This window comes from Callionymus lyra, chromosome 19 (genome assembly GCF_982586985.1).
Source record: "Callionymus lyra chromosome 19, fCalLyr1.hap1.1, whole genome shotgun sequence".
NCBI classification, from domain to species: Eukaryota; Metazoa; Chordata; class Actinopteri; order Syngnathiformes; family Callionymidae; genus Callionymus; species Callionymus lyra.
This window is the reverse complement of record NC_141836.1, coordinates 16,441,127-16,461,269: the sequence shown is the minus strand read 5'-3', so window position 1 is coordinate 16,461,269 and position 20,143 is coordinate 16,441,127. Positions and strand designations below refer to the sequence as shown.

The 20,143-nt window shown below is 38.3% G+C and overlaps 1 protein-coding gene across 1 annotated transcript in view; it reads left to right on the top strand.

Moving 5' to 3' along the window:
• The first annotated feature begins 4,913 nt into the window (after positions 1 to 4,913).
• Positions 4,914 to 20,143, top strand: part of opn7b (opsin 7, group member b) — a 42,373-nt gene continuing 27,143 nt past the window's right edge. Inside the window, exon 1 of the mRNA XM_087780797.1 lies at positions 4,914 to 5,538. The gene's annotated coding sequence lies outside the window, so the exon portion shown is untranslated. The remainder of the gene's footprint in view (positions 5,539 to 20,143) is intronic.

The following is a 20,143-nucleotide window of genomic DNA, read 5'->3' as shown; positions in this document are numbered from 1 at the left end:
GTTCAGTGGTGAGGCTGGTCCTCCACAGTTCTGTCCTGTAATAGCAGTTGTTTGGCTGCCTGGAAGGCCTTTGTTGTAGGAATACTGATTAAAAAAAAAAGTCTATGATAACAACCATTGTTTCTTCGGTAACCAGTGCAATGTTTTGGGGGGTAAATCCTGGGAATTCCTTGTATAGTGGGTGGAGATACCAAAAAAGATAAGCCAAGATGTTAGCCAATCCACATTAATGTTATTTAGAGGTATAGTCTGAAATATGGTGCTCAGTCAATAACTCCTTTTTCCAGATGGGGAAGTTGGATCGATAACCTTTTTATAGACGTTTGTGGGATCCTGTTTCAGAGTCTGATACATGGCAGTGTCATTGAGGATAATTATTAACTTTCCATGGTGCTATTAATGAGAGTTTTGTCTTCTGGTCTTCCGGCCTTTTTTTCCCCCCAAAAGATCTCATGACTAATCATTTTAATTCACAAACCTGATTTATTATTCACTCAAACCTCCGGTTTCTAAGTGGTCTGGCGGTAAGTAATTTAAATTTGTAGAGCGCATTTCCAGATCAGGGTCACAAAGCGCTTAAACAATCAAAACAAAACCCAATAAAATATATACTAAAAAGGTCAAGATGACAGCGAGGAAAAACACAGGAGTCTCAGAAAAACCAGGGAAACGCCTACAAGAATAAAAGTGTCTTAAGCCGTCAGTAGATCCATCAAACACAGAGGAAGATCGTTCCAAAGCTTAGGAGCAACAGCCCGGAAGGATTTCTCTCCTCTGGTCCTGAATCGGTTCAGGAACCATCAATAGATTCTGATCCACAGACCTCAGAGACCGAGCTGGGGTGCCAAGTCTGGATCAGATCACTGATGGAAGAAGGAGCCTGACCATGAATAGATCTGAAAGTAAGATCCAGAATTTTATAGTTGACCTGAGAGAAAATGGCAGCCAGCGAAGAGATAGAAGGATCGAAGAAATTTGAGTTCTTCTACTAGAGTGGGTCAGAATTTGGGGGCCATTTGATTTTAAAATTTAATTTCTTATTCTCTCACTTTAATCTATAAAGTATCTTGGAAACCACCAGGGCTGTTGCAGTGAAAAACAACCTGGACTATGCTGGACTTAAAACTGTTGTTAATTTAACCTTAATTCACATAGTTTAGCACCACTTGCACAGTGTAGATGGCACTTCCCACAAGGAAAGATTGTCTATCACCGGCAAAGTTCAAGCATATTATTTGCTCAAGTAGAGTTTCGAAACACACTTTTGAGTTGGAAAGGTGTGGATGCAATTTTCACTTGTGACCTTAATGAGTGACACGATTATGTTAAATTTTGGCGTAACCACAGTCGTCATCACAGGTCACAGCTCTTGTATACTGTTGTATAAGGGATATTTACATCTAAAAAGTCAACAACTATGACGAGAGAAAATGCTTCCGTTCATTACACAACAATAAACGAATGCCTCCATCGTCTTCCCTGTACAAGAATAGAAAATGTGACCAACTTCCATGAGATTGTTCTTTGTTGTTGTTGGACTAGAAAACGCCTCAGTCACACGATCACAGAGTTCCCCCGTCACATGTCCATGACGACTTCAGGATCAGTGCACCAGGTGTTCTGAGCGAAACCACAAGAGCGGCAGGGGCCGTTGATTCGTTACGGTCCAGCATGTTGTAACATGCGACGCTGCACTACTTCCCCTTACCTTCCTATACATCATCCCGGACTCACGATGGACTTTAATGGCCTCAAACCTTTCAAATCTAAATTAAGCACAATCATGACCTCCGTATTGATTTTTTTATTAGGAGCTGTTCTTGAGAAATAAATCACATTCAAATGATTTTGGCTTGTATGCCAGTTAAAGAAATCGAGAATCTAAAAAATTCTCCTTCTCACCCAAAACAACCATCTTATATAACTCAGCCACTTCTTGAATGAGTAAATGAACAAACGCAAAATTTCCTCACTTCAAAAATCCAGTAGAAAAGTTGTCAGTTCGTGCCGGCCTTTATAGCAAACAAAACGTAAATGGATCGTCAGGTTGGTCGCTATGAAAATAGGTTAAGTACCAATAAAGAGTTTTTAACGGCACACCTGACTTCTCAAGGCACGCTTAGTTATTGGGAGTTACTGCTTCAGAGCAATAAGTTACAACCTATAAGACTAAGGATTCAGTGACGTACGCACTAGTGTGTCCTCCACGGCGGACGTCGAGGGGTCACCTTCATGGTCACTTGAATAAAGTTGAACATCTCATGATTGCACAGAGAAAAGAAAAGGCTAAAGGAGAAAAGGTCTTCTGACCTTTCAAATCATTTATAATCAGGAACACCTTCAAGGCTTTTACGTCTTATGACTGTAAACTTAAGACGGAAGTTAAAAAAACTCAACTTCACTTGCCCAACAAATGGGCCAAGGCCAGTACTGGTCAGTGAGGCGTTAGGCGTAAAGTTAACTTCTTCACGTGGTAGTGCTTAATACGGTCTGCCAGGTTAGGAATCTGATTTAAATCTGTGAACTTCGAACAAAAAGAGACCTCAGATTTGGTTTAAATTAACAGTTTTACTTATGAGGAGAGTTTAATACAGAATCTTCTCTTAGAATGCCGCTTTCACTCTGAAGTGAGAGCCGATGCGGTTGCATCTTTATACTCCAGCGCAAGTTATTTATTATGCGAGAGACAGAAACAGAGTTAAGACTCAGGAGAACAGGACACAGCTTTGAAACAGAAGCAATGATTAACTAGTAAATACCTGTGGTTCAACAAATTTGACAACACTCAACACATTTTCCCATCACAGTCTGAAAGGTGTTTCATTATGAAAGGGATTTTCTCTGAAGTAACATTAGCCTTTGAACCTTGGTGCGTGAAGCCGCTTTGTTTTGGTTAAGTTTGAAAATGTTTAAATGACTAATGGGACCAAATTGTTGCCAAGAAACCACTCCAGCGCTTCTGCCGAGTCCACGTTGTGATAAGATGCATTTTCATGCACTTAACGTTTGTTGGTTTTTTTTGGTGACGTTTTATTTTTGCGTTTTTTATCAGAAGGTTGGTCTGCGAAAAATAAAGCCGACATCAAACGTGGTGCCCAACAGAGCTGCTTCAAAAAATGATGACAATTTATTTTTTATTTTTTAAAGAGACCAATTTCCCCACCAGATGTATAAATTGATTAATGCATCTCTGAAAACAAGCATGTACATGTTTTAGGGATGCGATAATTTCACAGAAATTATTTTTAATAAAGGGGAAATAATTAGGTTATTATGAAATAAAAATTCTCAGGAATTGTGTGGAATTCATGGTGCAGCTGTAGCACAAACAACATATTCACTGACAGCTGCATGGATAAGGTCTATTAGACACGTGCATTTTATCAGTGGAAAAAAACCCATATACATTTGTTTATTTCACACATCGGCCCCTGCTCGCACACGTCGCTAGTGCTGTTATGCATCTGCACATGATTTGCCGATTTAGCACGACAACACTCGAGCTGGGAGGTCAATTTGTAGTCGCAGTGAGACAATAGAAAGCCGGGCGAGGTTAACAGGGTTTGTTACGCAGGTCTCCTCTCCGAGTTGAATTCCTCTCCACCGTGCTAAAAAACAACGGCAGAGGAGAATGAAAATTTAACTTGTCATGCATGGTTCGTTCGTACTGGATGATTATTTATTTTCTAAGGAATAAACAACAACTCAAGGGTATTATTTTGGTGAGAGGGTTGATTAATTATTATTACACACCATAGAAAACAACAATTAGCAATAACATTTCGGTCTTATTCCTCCTCAGACACCTTTTTTGATTGATTTTTATTTTTTTCTTGTACGTTATTGTTACATTTAGAAGGAAATTGGAAATGACTATGCCGACATAAAAAAAAAAGCCCAAACAACGACAGGTGAAAAATCATTTGTCATGAAAATGTAAACTAAAACCAAAAGGTAAAATCCAAGGTGTTTTAGGATGAAATACTTCAGGTCGACCATATTCCGAATCCCCAAAAGAGAGGACACTACAGCGTGGGGCGGATTTGTCGCAGAATTATGACAAACTCGGTTAAACACAAATTCCTTAACACTTAACTACGCCTCCCAGAGAATAAAGTTGTTAATTTCATATCATTTAACAAAATCATGAACAAAGAAATAACTAGAAAAATCATGGTCTGTTATAATTCTGTATGAATATCAGATTTTTAACAATATACAATGTAAAATCATTCTTCTAGTCGATAAACGAAAGTAGTACCTTCTTCGGAATAAACCTCCCTTGTGTAAACTATGCAAGAATATCAACAATGAGAGACGTTGCCCATTATCAATTTTTATTTAATTCCACAAAATAATGTCTCTTATGGCTAAAAAATATATAAAGAATGACGGAAGAACTAAACAAAAGAGGAAGCCCATTGTTTATCACTTATTTTCCTCCAGTTTTATTGTTGTACAAGAGTCTTGCACGAACGTTGGAGACTTTGTTTGCCGCTGACACATAATCTATTGACAGAAAACTCTGCTTCCCATTGATAAAAAAACAGTATTGTAGTCTGACAATATTATTATAGTCTTTATGAACCTGACAAACATCTAATTTCTTTGTAAAAGTGCATTTCAAATAATATGCCCTACACTAAATCATAAGCATCATAAAAACAGAATTAAGACATTAAAACAGAATTAAAACACAGTAATAGGGTGTGGTAAACACCCGAGTGAGAGCCAGGGATGACTGCTAATCTTCAATGTGTTATAATGAATGAATAAATTAATGTTCCGGGAGCCTCAGTGTGGAACATTCCAGGGTGTCCTTCGAGTGCTTTTTCCCCAAACAGGCCATTGTACGCGTGTGGCAAATACAATAGTCTGATGCGAAGATAAAGTACTTGATGAACAAAGTCGAAAACCCTCCGACATCAAAAGATATACAAACAAAATAAAGGGTATTTGAAGTATTTTAAAAGCAAAATCTATAGGGAAGGGGGGAATAACCATTTTGTGGTAAATAAAAATATTTTCCTGGTACTATACACAAGATAATGACAAAGTTCTTGACTAAAAATAGTCCAAATTCCAATATTTACTACCCGAGGATCCCCAGAGTGTTTGTAAAAAAAAAAAAAAAGACGTGTGAGAGAGAAAGAGGGAGGGATGGAGGGAGGGATGGAGGGAGGCAGAGTGCAGATGGGAGTGAACAGACAGATTTACGCAGAGAGACCATGAGACGGTTCTCGTGGAGAGAGGGGGAGAGAAAGTGAAGCCACACTAGGAGAGAGTGAGGAGGAGAAGAAGAAGAAGAAAACCCGCAGCAGAAGCAGAAGCGAGTCACTCTCCTGTCACTTCGTGGATCTCCTCGAGTCCAGCTTGTCTGAGCGGATTGTCTCACCCGGGAGTGCGTGCGTGCGCAACACTTTTCCCCCCACTTGGCTCCACGCGAGTCTCGCTGTCGCCCCCGCGATGGTCGCAGCACTTTCGGCGTGAACTTGACTCGATGCCAGAGACCAGCGGTCAGCCCTGGCTCTCACTAAGGTGAGTGATGGAGAGACGCGCGTGCACGTGGAACGTGGTCCATTTCTTATTCATTCAAAAATGTACATTTTACCATGATGCTCGTGGGAATGAACTTCATTTCACGCGTGAATGACAACAACACGAGTGTTTGTAGAACATGAGATCACTGGTCTTACAAGCATGTACATCAAATAAGAGAAAACACATTAATTTTGTCAACAAACATGAAGAACAGTAGCTCATTTCCCCTGTAAACTTCTATTTAACTTATCATTTAAATTGATTTAAGCTACTTTAACAAGTCATTGAGACAGTTTCATTGTTGTTTAATAACTAATAAAACAAAAATGACAAACAAACTAAACTTTACATGTATTTATAGAACATTTTCTCACGTCTTTTGAAAGATAAAGCAATTAAAAAAGCGAAGTGTCTTATCTTGGTCTTAATTGGCAATCTACCAGGACCAGGTCTGACGCACACGTGGACGTGACGTAACCAAGCGCCGCTCGCTGTGTGACAGTTGTTGAGGCTCCAAGCTCCAGTTTTTCCACTCCAGTGCTGTAGCTTTCTTTCTTCCCTTTTTGACCAGAGCATACGTGAAAACCCCTTGAACAAACCATATAATTTATTTGCTGCAGGTGATGTTGCGTGAAATAGCTTTTTGTACACACACACACACACACACTGACAAACTCCCGGATTATTGGGGTTAAGGAAACCATGAGACGAAGTGTTGACGTTTCAACATATGTAACAACCATGTAGACCTCCTAAGGTTCTCCTAAAATCCTTTGGACTTTTTCCAGCTCCGACTTCAAAGTTAAACGCATTCAAATCCAACTCACAGTACAAGCAGAACTGAATTGTTTTTTTTACTTCTCCCCACGTCTGGAGGTCAGACTATTCATACTATTATACTTGGAAAGGTGCTTTACAAATAACCTCTACATACTTAAAAAAAATTATAGAAAGGTCAGGCACTTGTTACTGTCTGCATCATTTTCAAAAACCAACCTTCAGATAAAAAAAAAAAAAATGGCATAACTAAAAAAAAAATGACAAAAAGCAGCAACAAAAGAATAAGAATAAATGCAATGATCTACATCACATCATAACGCTGACTCAGCAATAGCACCCTGGGCTGGTTTCTCTGCAACACGATGGCCTCATATAGAGTAGGTTTACCTCACTGTTGCTAGCTTACATTTTGTTTAAACTTAACCTTCAACAGTTGTCTTAATGTACGAAGAGTCACGGGCTAATTTTCCTCAGAGAAAACCCATTCGTTTCCTCCCGGAATAAGAACCAAATGCCTTAGGCTCCATTACTGGGAAGGTTGGCAGCACTGACTTGGAGCAAACCAGATCAGTCAAGATCAGATCAGTTGGCTCTGGGACCAAATATGGTCTGTCAGGGCATTGATTTTGCCTGTTATAGGATAAAATAATCGCATAAGTAGGGCCGTTGTAAGTTAAAAAAAATCAGCATACACCAGTACAATGGCGAGAAAGAAACGCCGCTTCAGCAGTTGGAAGAAGATTAGTAACATGAAGAAGTGCGGAAATGTATAATCTGCAGCGCGAAGTTGATGCACGGACACCCCGGCTGGAAACGCGTTCGAGCCGATTAACCTTCCAACGAAGAGGGACAGTCATAAGTAGTTAGCTATTTAGCGTATTAACGTCAACTTAAGCGATGATTTTTAGCACGCTTGTGTTCCTGCAACATCGATGTTATGCCGGAGTGTTTCACGCCCACCAACCACTGCCTTTTTACTTCATAATTTTCGTTAAATCATTTCGACATACGAGACAAAAATTATAGTCGCTTCTATTTTTAAAATCTTTACTCTGGCAACAGAGCGTGATGCAGCACCTGTCGTGAAGTGTCATGTTCTTCTGCGCGACGCTGAACCAAACAGCTTTTGATTTCTGGGATGGATTTTATTCTTTACTCTTGTATAAAAAAAACCGAAAGATCTTTAGACTCATGGCGACTGATCACTAGGACTTGTGTCTTCATTATAAAGTTTAGGTACTGTTTTCTATTTCAGGACCAACTAAAGGCGCCGTTTTATTTTTATACTTTTGCATTCATTAAAGGTAAATGTCAAAAATAGTTGTGTTTATTTATGGTAAGCACATACCTATAAATGGTTTTCTAAGAAAAGCTGGAAGCAAGAGAAAAAACAAGACAAAATCTTATCATTAGATCCTTCAAAACAACAATCAGTGACAAATCAAAAGTATCAAAATAATGTATTGTGGCAGAGCTTTGTATAACTCAGTTTATAACGGCTCATCTGGAGAGTTCAACAAGAATGCAGAGAGAAGGAATTCATTGAAAGACATCAGGGAAAGCAGATGTTTCTAATGAGGCTAAGACAGAGGTGAAGAAGTGCAATCAAATCAAACAGGGAGACTCATATTGCTCGTGACTTTCCGGTTGAAGGAGAGACTGTTGGTCGTGTATCATAGACCATTTCAAATATTGGCCGCGGAGTTGATCGAGTTTGCCAAACTCTTTCAGTGGATCCGAGTCAGCAAAACACATGCCAAACTCAATTAACGCACCGATAGGAGCAGAACTTAATGTGTACATGTCTTTTAATTCCAGGGGGGTTCCTACTTTTGACCTTCATTTGATGAGGTCGACTCGAACAGTGACATCATACCAAGAGTTGAAAATATAAAATTGTCCAAATCTTCATTGAGTTCAACAGAAAACTTGAGAACCTCAGAAAGACAGAAAAGTGAATCTCATTATTTAGGAATTATAAGTATTCAGAAATCTTGAAGACTTTTCAAAAGTAAAAATGAATAACAAGGGCCACAAAAGTCCCCTGGGCCAAGCGCACATCGGCTTTAACAAGAAGACAATAACAAAGATATAAAGTATCTAAAACAATATAGAACCAGAGTCAAAGTCAAAACCAGAAGAGTCAAACAGTCAGTTTTATCTGGTGAAAACAAATCTACAAACACTAAATGACTCACTTGAAAATGAGTGCTTAGAGGCTTAAAGGACATTTTGCGAATACATTTGATAAATATTCATGAAAAACAACTAATTTTTCAATACATTTCAGAGTCTTAATAGATTAATCCCAAACACTATGCTGTTCACCTTGAAACAATTTTAAAACTGTTTTCTGACAAGCCTGGGATTCAAACACATCTTAAGTTTACTCAACACTACACTTTGAACACATGATAAACAGCAGCAAAACCAACATAAAAATATTCTTTTTATATCTTATCTGATGCTGAAGGAACATGAGAACAAAAAGATTTCTGATTAATAAACTAAAGAATGTTTTAATAGGCGATCTTTAATATAGATTGAAGTCTCATGTGTGATGAATGTGGCTTGAAAGTTCAAGAAAAACAGCTTTTGTTGAGCTTTTCCCCAACGTCATCTGGAACAGAAGAGCTTAATAATTCGCCCGTGTGTTTCTCTGAACTTCGTGTGATGTTTTTTTTTTTGTTTTTTTTTAAAAGGTACGCTGTGAAAAGTATTTTCCCATTTCAGGGTCTTTCCTATTCATGCTTCGACACCACTCCCGGGTCGGTTCTAGTGCTTTTGTTTCCGCCCCTTATCCAGAAATAGGAGACTATAAATTGCTGCGGTTATCCGTTAATGTGTCCCTCGACTCTCACCTGATTGCAGCGGGGGTCCGACCTGAGTGCTCTACGACACTTACACATCAGAGTCATGATGGATTCTTACATTCGTCTTCTCTATAGTTACACTACGGAGGATGAAATTTGCCTTTTACTCAAGTCATCTGGAAAAAAACGACTGTTAAAATAGAATCCATTAAAGTGTATGGAGAGGCTTCACACTCGTGACTGCAACTCAAGGCAGATTGAATAATGATCCACTGTGATTTCAGCTGTCAACATTGTTACACGCTAATTTGGCGACAGCCAATAAGTCATTAAAACAAGCCGCGTTCGTGGGTTTCCGTTCATCTCTGCCGTCAGCCACACACGCACAAGTGGTTTTCAGGGGGTCGCCGCGAGCATTCATGACGCTGAGCACGACCTGGATAATGTAACAATAAGAGGCATTAAATGAATCTCGAGTCAGGTCCATGACGAATGATTACGAAAAAAAAAGTTCTCAGCCGGCTTAGACTTTGGAGGGAGAAATTACCTCGAAAAATGAAAGTTCATTCGCAGCCTTTAATCATTCTGAATTTGACAACGACTCTGAAAAAAGTATGTTTTTGGCTTTAAAATTGTTTTGTGCAAAAAGAAATTATGAGCCATACATTCAAATGCTGATTTATTGACAAATCTGGCTGGAACAATTTTAGTTCCATAAAGGCTTTTTTGTGTACTTGTGAGATTAAATTGTATAAATAAATTACTTAATCTTAGCTATAAATAGCTGAGAAAAAGACTCAATTTCATTTTATTTTAAGTAGATTATTGTGGCAGATCAAAAGAAAAAAAGATTTCTTTATAAAGTCTTTTATTGTTCCTTAACGTATGAAGCTCGTTTATGAAAATGGTTGCATTTTGAAAGGGGTGATTTTTGCCGTTCTTTTATCTGAATAAAAAAAATCGAATTAAAATATAACCCCGGTCTCCAGCTTTGAGTTTGGTGCATGAGGCTCAATGGGTTTTTTTTCGTTCTCACTGTACACCAGCAAAGATTGTAAGAGATAAGTGAAATGATACCACTTTTGTTCACCATGTGTGAAATATATTAAATTTGAGTGATAATGAAGTCGCTGGTGCCTCACGTTTCCTTGCATTAAAGTAGGATCAGTGAAGAATGCAGGCAGATTGGGTGATGGGTTCTTACATAACGGCATCGCACGACGAACAAAACATTACCGAGTTGATGTTTGAAGTCGACATAAATAGACCGTTTCGACATGTATGGCATTTTGTTGACTCCTAAAAATAAATGTGATTTCAAGTGGAAGCCATGCCCGAGTGCAGCTGCCCTCACCACGAGCACAAATGCTCAGACGCTGTAAAAGTGTGGATTTAAAGGCAATTTTCACGATGATGTATAGTCTAAACTCTGGAAATAGTCGGTTATGGGTGACCAGACAATTATTCAGAGATTGAGTGATATGCCTTCCAACTAATTTCTGACTCTTAACAAGGGCATCTGCCATTTAAAGTACCCTTAAGAGTTCAACATGAATGTGTGTGTGTTGATGCCCATGTGTGATTATCTGCGAGCAGGGTCGCTCCCTCAGGGCAAGACCCATTGTGAATGACAAGCAGCCAAATGTCAGCCGCCCTTATACTCGTGTACAGCATGAATTATTCACGACTGCTTCAACTCCCGCTCGTACTGTAACAGAGCAGAACAGCTCAATTGATGTGATCAATAGAGCCAGATTTAAATTTGACCATCACAAAAAGCCACTGCTTTATGGGAGGTCTGGTTCATATTGGGACCAATATCGAGTCGTGCGGTTATGTAAAAACAGGGGTTCAGACCCCGACATCTGGGCCACGTCCTTGTGGGAGATGAATGTACTCGCTCTTCTTTTTTCTACGGGAACAGAAAACAAAAGCGCACGTTTGCCTACTTCAGCATTTATTTAGCCCCAAAAATGTTTTTTGTTCGGTTCTAATTGAATAACTCTTCAGTCATACTTGTGCAACCCTTTGACTATACAGTATTTATGCGTAAATTGAGTTAATTTGTTACTCCCTTTCCAACATCAAGTGTAGTTGTAACGCACTAGCCAACATCGAGTGTAGTCGTTAAGCATTAGCCAACCTTGAGTCTCAAAATTAAAACATTTGCAGAGTGTTGTGGTTACGCTTCAGCCAACATAGAGTCTAGAAATTAGGCCCCCTGAACGAAGAGTTTTCGTTACCCCCTTTTCAACATTGTGTGTTGTTTTTAAGCAGTAGCCAACATAAACAGTTGTTGTTACGTTCTAGCTAACAGTGTAGTGTAGTCGCTATGTCCTGTCCTACATCAAGTGTAGTCGTTACGCAGTAGCCAACAGAGTCTAGAAATTACGTCGTTTCCCAACATCGAGTTGATAAGTTACACACTAGCCAAAATAGAGCACAGTTGGTACATCCTAGCCAACATAAACTGTAGTTGTTACGCCTTTTCCTACATCAAGTGAATTTGTTACGTCTTTTTCTACATCAAGTGAATTCCTTACGCCTTTTCCAACATAGAGTGTAGTCGTTACGCCTTTTTTGAACATCAAGTGTAGTCGTTACACCTTTTCGACCATCAAGTGTAGTCGTTACGCCTTTTCGACCATCAAGTGTAGTCGTTACGCCTTTTCAACCATCAAGTGTAGTCGTTACGCCTATTCGAACATCAAGTGTAGTCGTTACGCCTTTTCGAACATCAAGTGTAGTCGTTACGCCTTTTCGAACATCAAGTGTAGTCGTTACGCCTTTTCGAACATCAAGTGTAGTCGTTACGCCTTTTCCTACATCAAGTATCGTCGTAACGCCTTTTCCTACATCAAGTATCGTCGTTATGCCTTTTCCTACATCAAGTTTCGTCGTTACGCCTTTTCCAACAAAGTGTCGTCGTTACGCCTTTTCCTACATCAAGTATCGTCGTTACGCCTTTTCCTACATCAAGTATCGTCGTTACGCCTTTTCCAACAAATGTCGTCGTTACGCCTTTTCCTACATCAAGTATCGTCGTTATGCCTTTTCCTACATCAAGTTTCGTCGTTACGCCTTTTCCAACAAAGTGTCGTCGTTACGCCTTTTCCTACATCAAGTATCGTCGTTACGCCTTTTCCTACATCAAGTATCGTCGTTACGCCTTTTCCAACAAATGTCGTCGTTACGCCTTTTCCTACATCAAGTATCGTCGTTACGCCTTTTCCTACATCAAGTATCGTCGTTACGCCTTTTCCTACATCAAGTATCGACGTTACGCCTTTTCCTACATCAAGTATCGACGTTACGCCTTTTCCTACATCAAGTATCTTCGTTACGCCTTTTCCTACATCAAGTATCGACGTTACGCCTTTTCCTACATCAAGTATCGACGTTACGCCTTTTCCTACATCAAGTATCGTCGTTACGCCTTTTCCTACATCAAGTATCGTCGTTACGCCTTTTCCAACAAAGTGTAGTCGTTACTCACTAGCCAACATAGAGTGCAGTTGATACATCCTAGGTAACATTGATTGTAGTCGTGACACTAGCCACAGTGTAGTCGTTACGCCACCATCGAGTGAAATTATGAAGTCGTGTTTCCTCCTTTCCCACTAAATTATTCATGTGGGCCCTTAACGACAGTCTCCGGGTCTGATGTGACCTTTGGGAAAGTGAGTCACACTTCCATTGACGGGTGACTTATAATGGTTCAGCCGTCTTGTGGTTGTGACCACTAGTCTTGGACTTGGTCAAACATAATGACCATTAGCTTTTATCAAATATGTGTAGCTGTAAAAAGTTCTTTGAATCAACACATAATGTCTGTAAATACTTATTTTTAAGGTAACGTCATACATTTTGTTGTGTGTCTTGCGGCTTGCTTAGAGTGTGTTGCGTTATAAACAAGAAACGTGTCAACATTTCTACCTCATTTGTGTAACAAGCTGCGATGAAAGAGCAGAGACGCCCTCAGTTTATAAGTAATGGAAAGCAGGCTGAAGGACCACAAGACTATCAAGCTACATGTTTCAACGTCACACAAAGCTGTCTTACCTGCAGATATATGGTAGCAGTTTTGTGGCTATAACGGATTGGATCAGAGAGATGGGCAATTCAATTTACTCTGTGACTGTTAGGATGGGCCAGTGTTGTGTAGATTGTCTTATGATGAAAATCCTATTAAATAAAGCCATGGAAATTCGATATTTAAATTGTATTTGTATAAATAATTGCTTATTGTATATACTGTACATTCAAAAAAATTTAATTTTTTTTTCCTACATACATTTTACCCAGAATGCTAAAAGCACATGAAAGCGACTGACACAAGATCTTTGACCAGTTCATCACTTGCTCCATCGGAAGGATGAGGAATCTTGTTTACCAACTTATCACGGTGTCCTGCAAGAACCTGGTGTGACCTATATTCTGCTGCGGAACGCGTCACTGATGGACAATTACTCTCAGGGGTTGGTCACGGCAATTAAAGCACTTCACAAAACCAAAGCGACGATCCAGCTTCGTTACCGCTTTCCGTTCGTTTCTCTACACATTTTACAAATATCTATGGGGGATTACAAATGTTTGCAAACGCGTATAAGCAACATAGAATCTCCAGAACCCTCAGAATATGACAGATTTATTTCAAGAGGTTTATTCTACTTGATCCTTCCCACTCACCACCTTCATGCTATGAAGAGGATATAATGAACTAGAAAAGCCTGGAGACGGCTCACATTTTACTATTATAAACATCTTCACACGTGAAGATGTTTATAATAGTAAAATAAATGCTTTGTTTATAGATTGTGGATTGTAAAGAGTTCCGTTTGGTGGCCTTGAATGGTTCACCATTAAAGAAATGGAATAACATGAATTTATAATGGAAACGGGGCGTGTATGTGACAGGACAGGAGTTTTTTGCCGACTGGACAGATTATATGCGGATCTTTTGACAGGTGAAAATCGATAATGGGTGAACACTGTTGCGCTGATGCGAACGGCATTTCCTGTCGGTTGCCTCTGCCCTCAGGAGGATATTTGTTAACAGCAAGGTTGTAGAATTCAACCACGATAGTTTCTCATCTGTCCAGTCAGCAACTATAGATACATGCCCCATTTCACTTTATGCTCTTGGGTTTTTTCTTATTGAAGTCGGTGTACAATGATCAGTCGGTGCAAATTTTATACGTTTAAATTGTGTTACAGTCAAACAAAGTCATGTTCAATCAAAAGTTTGCCTAGACAAAATGTATTAGAAATTAAATAGTGCCTTGTTTTTATTAGCAAATTTGTAATTTAAGTCTGATTATTCATGAAGGTGATCTAAACGATCATTAATGTGAATTATTTATCGACTGAATAATCTTTCAAATGCTTTTCTAAGCATCAAAAGGTCAATTTGAAATTAGACTTTATGTGAAATGTGATACAATTTCTCAATTATTCATATTTTTTTTACTTGAATCAGCATTCACAGGCAGATCGCTACTACAGTATTATTATTTGAATGGACCTTTTACTTTACGTCCTTGTCAATTCAACTCATGAACAGGGAGCATTCATTAGTGTTAAATAATGTTCTTTGCAGAGTCGGCTGGTGTTTCAAAGTGAAATAATCTTAGAACTTCTTAAAAAAAAAAAAAGCTTTGGCAACGGAATTTGCAAAAACTTGCCTTTGAGAATCAAAGCTGTTATTTTAAGACTTGAGGAAGGAGCTTTTTGGTTTATAAATAAATCTCCGGCTGAGAATTAGACGATGATTGACAGCGCGGCTGGGAATTAAGTTTGTTCTTTCATGAAAGAAGTGCCATTGGAGTGAGACTGATTAAACAACAAGGACTGACAGCTGCTTTAAAAACCCTTTAATTTAATGAACGCCATCAATTGTTTGTAATGAATGAATATTCTCACATTAGACAAACTATCAATAGACACTTGAAAAAAAACTTAATATGTATTCATGAAGCTACTTTAAGTACATTTAAGGAACTTTAAATGGACATTTAGACACAAAGTACCAATAATTAATCAAAAAAATGTCTTTGATGAAAATTGAACCTTTTATTCTGATTATTATTGTGGTTTTGCTGGACAATTTAACGGAGGAGGCAACAACTTTTTGAAATGATGCTTAATTCATAAGGGATTGAAGTGTTTACCCTGAGAAAGAAAGAAAGAAAAAGATGGCACTAATTGTTCACGAGGGTCGATCAGAAAAGCTCGACTGCACATGCTCGCTTGGAACTTTCAAGGCACCAGTCATCCATGCCAAACCCACCCCAGACAAACTTTACAGCAATATCTTTTCCACACCAGCGCGCTCAGATGTGCGTGACACCTTTCCTTTGTCCAACTTGTCAGGAGGACTTCAAGATCTTCCTTTTCTCATCGGATTATCCTTGACAGTTGGAATTGATCTTTGGCCTCGCCTCCATACTGGTCTTAGATAGTGGTCTTGTCTCGGTGTTGATGGTTAGAGGTTTTCAACTTTATCAAGAAAAGGGCCAAACATTTTGAAAGTCAAAGCAAGTCAGGGGTCAAGGAATGTCCTGCTAAAACTAGCTTTTGATAGCATGAATAGTGTTGAATTAATTTTTCACCACCGACTCAAGACAAAAAAAGCTTGCTGAATGGCATGCATTGGGTCATGCATTAAGTAAGTAAGTAAGTAATATTTATTTATATAGCGCTTTTCGAGACCAGGGTCACAAAGCGCTTAAACAATCAAAACAATACTCAAAAAAGTACATACTTTAAAGATCAAGATAATACTGAGAACAACACAGAAGTTCCAGAAAATCAAGGAAAAGCCTGAACAAATAGAAACGTCTTAAGATGTTTCTTAAAGGAGTCAGTAGATCCATCAAACACAAAGAGAGAGGAAGATCGTTCCAAAGCTTAGGAGCAACAGCCTGAAAATATTTCTCTCCTCTGGTCCTGAACTGTGTGCGTGGAACCATAAGTGAATTGTAGCTGGTCTTATTTCTAGTTTTGATTGAGCTCACCGTCTACATATGTTGGAAACTGTAATGAATCTCAAGGCTCCATGATGTACAAACAGCAGACCCTTAACCCATCACTGTACGCTGTAGTCAAGAGTAAATCTTTGTGTGCGATGACTTTCTTATAGGCATGTTTTTATCTACAAGGTGATTTTAAAAAACTCGTTATTCGTCATTGGATACATCTCGAAAATGTGTCCCAACCATGTGTTAAGGTCTCAGGATATGGTGCTTATGACTGTTCCTTAAGCTCGTACAGAGCTGGGTAAAACGGCTTTTAAATTTTCTGCACTTTCTTAATGGAATAAGCTGCAGAAGCAGAAGAATTTAAGGCTGTTGTCAGTTACAAATAAAAACATGTCAACATTAATTTCCTGTGTTTTGCTGCCCATCCAGGTCTCTCTTGTGAAAGAGATTTTAATCTCAATGAGACTAACCTGGATAAATAAAGGATAAATTAAAAAAAATAAAATGGAGTTAAACTAGAATTCAGTAGCTCTTGAAACCTCGCAGGCTACAGAAAATTACTTTTGATGTCATCTTTAGTTTATAATATTGTCGTCTACAGGCTTTTACCATGTGACCAAAGCGAACAATTTGAAGCGAAAATGCGAGTCATGTGACAAAATCTATAAGTGACACCTAACCCAAAATTAATTACTAATAATATGAGATTCAATGATGTTTACAAAGTATGAACTATGCCTCAATGCATCCCTATACAAACTGTGTCCAAAAAACCCAAACACCTTGAATACATGTTTTCTAAATTGCAATAACAAAAGTGAATGTAGAGCATGTGCTGCAAAAATTAAAGTCTCCTAAATTAACAAAATTAAAATATTCAATGAAAGCACTCGATAAAGTAGCATAAATGATTAAGACAAGAACAAGTTGTATTTATGAAGCTGATAACTATATTTTAGGGTTTAAGAATGTTGAATGGAAAAGCAGACACTTAAAGTACCAATTATTAATAAAACGAATTAATTTGAAGGTTAAAAATCGAACCTTTTATTCTGTTTATAATTGTGGTTTAGCTTGACAGTTTAATTATTCAATGCATGAGGCAAAAGTGTATATCTTTTTTTTCTAAATGACCTCTGTGGATGAGCAGAGCACTGAATTAGAAGGATTTAATTCCTCATTCAGAGCTGAAGAAGTAGATTGAAGACTAACTGTAACAAGAGCGTTTCATTTGTGGATGAGATTTCCATCAACGTTAATTAAAAATAATTAAAGCCCAAGAGGAGAAGGAAAAAAAATAAATTGCTGATCACGGCTTAAGTCATCATACAAACGCCACACAGCAACGACAACAGATCATTTTAGCATACGGCATAACACCAAAGCTTAAAAAAGAAAAGTACCAATAAACGACTGAATGAAATCGAATCAGATTGATAATGAGTTAGGGATTGTACATGGTACAACGCATCCTTTTAACATTGAGCAAAAATGAGAATAAAGATTATTCAATTGTCATAAAACAAATAAAAACACATAGAATACACGTTTTCTACATTGTAATAGTAAAAAAAAAAATGTGTCATGAGTCTATTGCATATAAAAAGACCCTGAATAACTCAAAGGAACCAACGGATTAATACAAAAAAGGGTTTTTTGTTTTAAAATAAAAACAGAAAAAAGGGGTAATAGTAGCTTAAAAGACAAATACTTAAATAACTTTTTTAAAGGTTTTCTTTTTGTCTAGAAAAAAGATTGACACTTTTAGTCGGGAGTGTCTTTATTACAGTGAGTCTCTGGAGTGACTTTTATGCTAAATTAATTGCGATTCAAAACAACCAAAAGCAAATTTATTTTAAAGAAAAAAAAAATGACATTTTCGTTAGTGTCTGTTTGAAGAAAGGCTGCTGGAAGCCAGCTGGAGGCAGGTGGCGAGGGTGAACGCGGTGGGTCGCAGTGGACTGGATGCGGATGATTAATGTAGCACTAACTGGGCGAAGGGGGACTTGGAGGCACAAAAAAAAGACAAACAGTAGAGGGACAGTGTGTCCTCGAGCTAATTCCATGATGACGAATGTGCCACGCAAAGTTATTTGACAGAAACACTTCCACTATGCAAATGTTGAAACAGGTGAGAGAGTGACAGGACAGTGAAGCATTACTCTGGGATAATCACAACCACCTCATGTGGGGAAAAAAAAAGATATGCAGGACATTTATTGCAGTGATTGAAAAGCTAAAAGTGAATAACAAACCCATCAAAAATCTGGATAACGTCTTCTTTCTCTGCATATTTGAACAGCGTTCTTTGCATACTATTGTATATTTTTAAAGTGTTGTCTATTTATTTTACTTTGTATGCTGTGTTTGAAAAAAACTGGTGATCTTTGATGCTGTGACTCAGCACTAATAACTATTGTCTTCATCTCATCATCCAAGACAAGTCATTTTAGATTAAAATCATAGTTTAATACAACTACACGTGGCACATTACGCTTCTCAAAGAAATATCAAAATGCATTTTAATGATCTTCATTCTAAACCACAAGACAAATAGTATCAATGTCTCGGACCTTTAACACCTCAGTTTGTATTTACACTGGAGAGGTAGGAGGTGGATTCACTCGTGTTTCCTCACTCCTGGACCGGATTACGTTGATGCAACCAGTAGCAATGCGTCAGTGGATTAGACTGGCTTTATTGATTTTTGACCTCGAGATGCTCCCGAAGGGATCAGAGCCTCTTTGGTGTCGGGTCTCAAGGGGTCAAGCGAGATAAAAGGCCAAAGAGTGTTGAACTAATATGATCGATGACGTTGATCGATGATTTAACAAATCCACAGGTGCACAGGGAAGGTCAGGAACATCATCTGACATTTAAGTGTGGAGTGAGTATTTTTAAGCCATTTTTGACAGAGGGAAATTAGCATTTGTTAATAAGTTAATAAGGGTTACTTCTTCGTTTTTAAATCATGTTTACCATGTTACATTTCTTTGTGCTGATCTGAGAATATTTACTGCCACAATTATTCAAATACAAAGGACTAAATAAATAGAACATAATGTGCTTCTTTATTAATTATTTAATCATAAGACTAAGCAAAAAAAAACTTGTCTTTTATTTTTTCCACTCCAAGTTTCTTTGGAGTGCTTCGGTATCATGATATTTTTTTCTTAAAGTTACCTTCAAATTATTCATTGTACAATTTTTAGAGTAAGCTTTTTTCTTTAACCGCATGGACCATTTAATAATAGAAAGCAGACCAAAACCTCAATTTACACTAAAGAAACTCTCAGTGGTATTTTTCACTTTAATGCATTCTTATTCTTATTCACTCAAATGTATACATTTTAAAAACCAAAGCGCTGATGCAAAAATAATTAAGTTGAAACAAGTTTAATTAAAAAGATGGTCTACCTCGAGGGGTTAACTAGGGAGTGTTTTCTATCCTGAGGGTCGGATTTTCTGCCTCCCACCGCTACAAGTGCTCTACAGAAAAAATAAATAAATCGAAGAGTTCACTAATGTGTTTCGGCGTCCAACAAATAATTACGCTCCTCCCTCACTCTTCAATTTGATCCTTGACACTATCTGTTGACGTCCATCCTGCACCATCCAGCGACGATTTCAGCCGGAGCTGACGTGGAAAATTTCAATTAAGTGAAACCCTCCAGTCAATTACGTCGAGCACACAGGCTCACCAAAGGGAAGCTGTTGCTGCTTAACTAGGAGAAAAAAAAACTGGGAATTATTTTACTGAAACGTCATTCGGCTTCGTGGGAGAGTGCACCGAGGCATCGCGCCAGCACACAATTCTCCTCAAGGCCATTAGTGAAGCTCGTTTCTCTGCCCACAATTCATCACCGCGGACGGTCCAGACATCACGGTGTATTAGTGTAACGTGTAATCAGGAGCACACCCTTGAGGAAAAACAATCAGCCACAATGTAATCCTTTGACTTCCCCTCTCGCATTGGACGCGTCCCATTATCCGTCAACAAAAACCGGAAAATCCCCCTTAAAAAAAAAA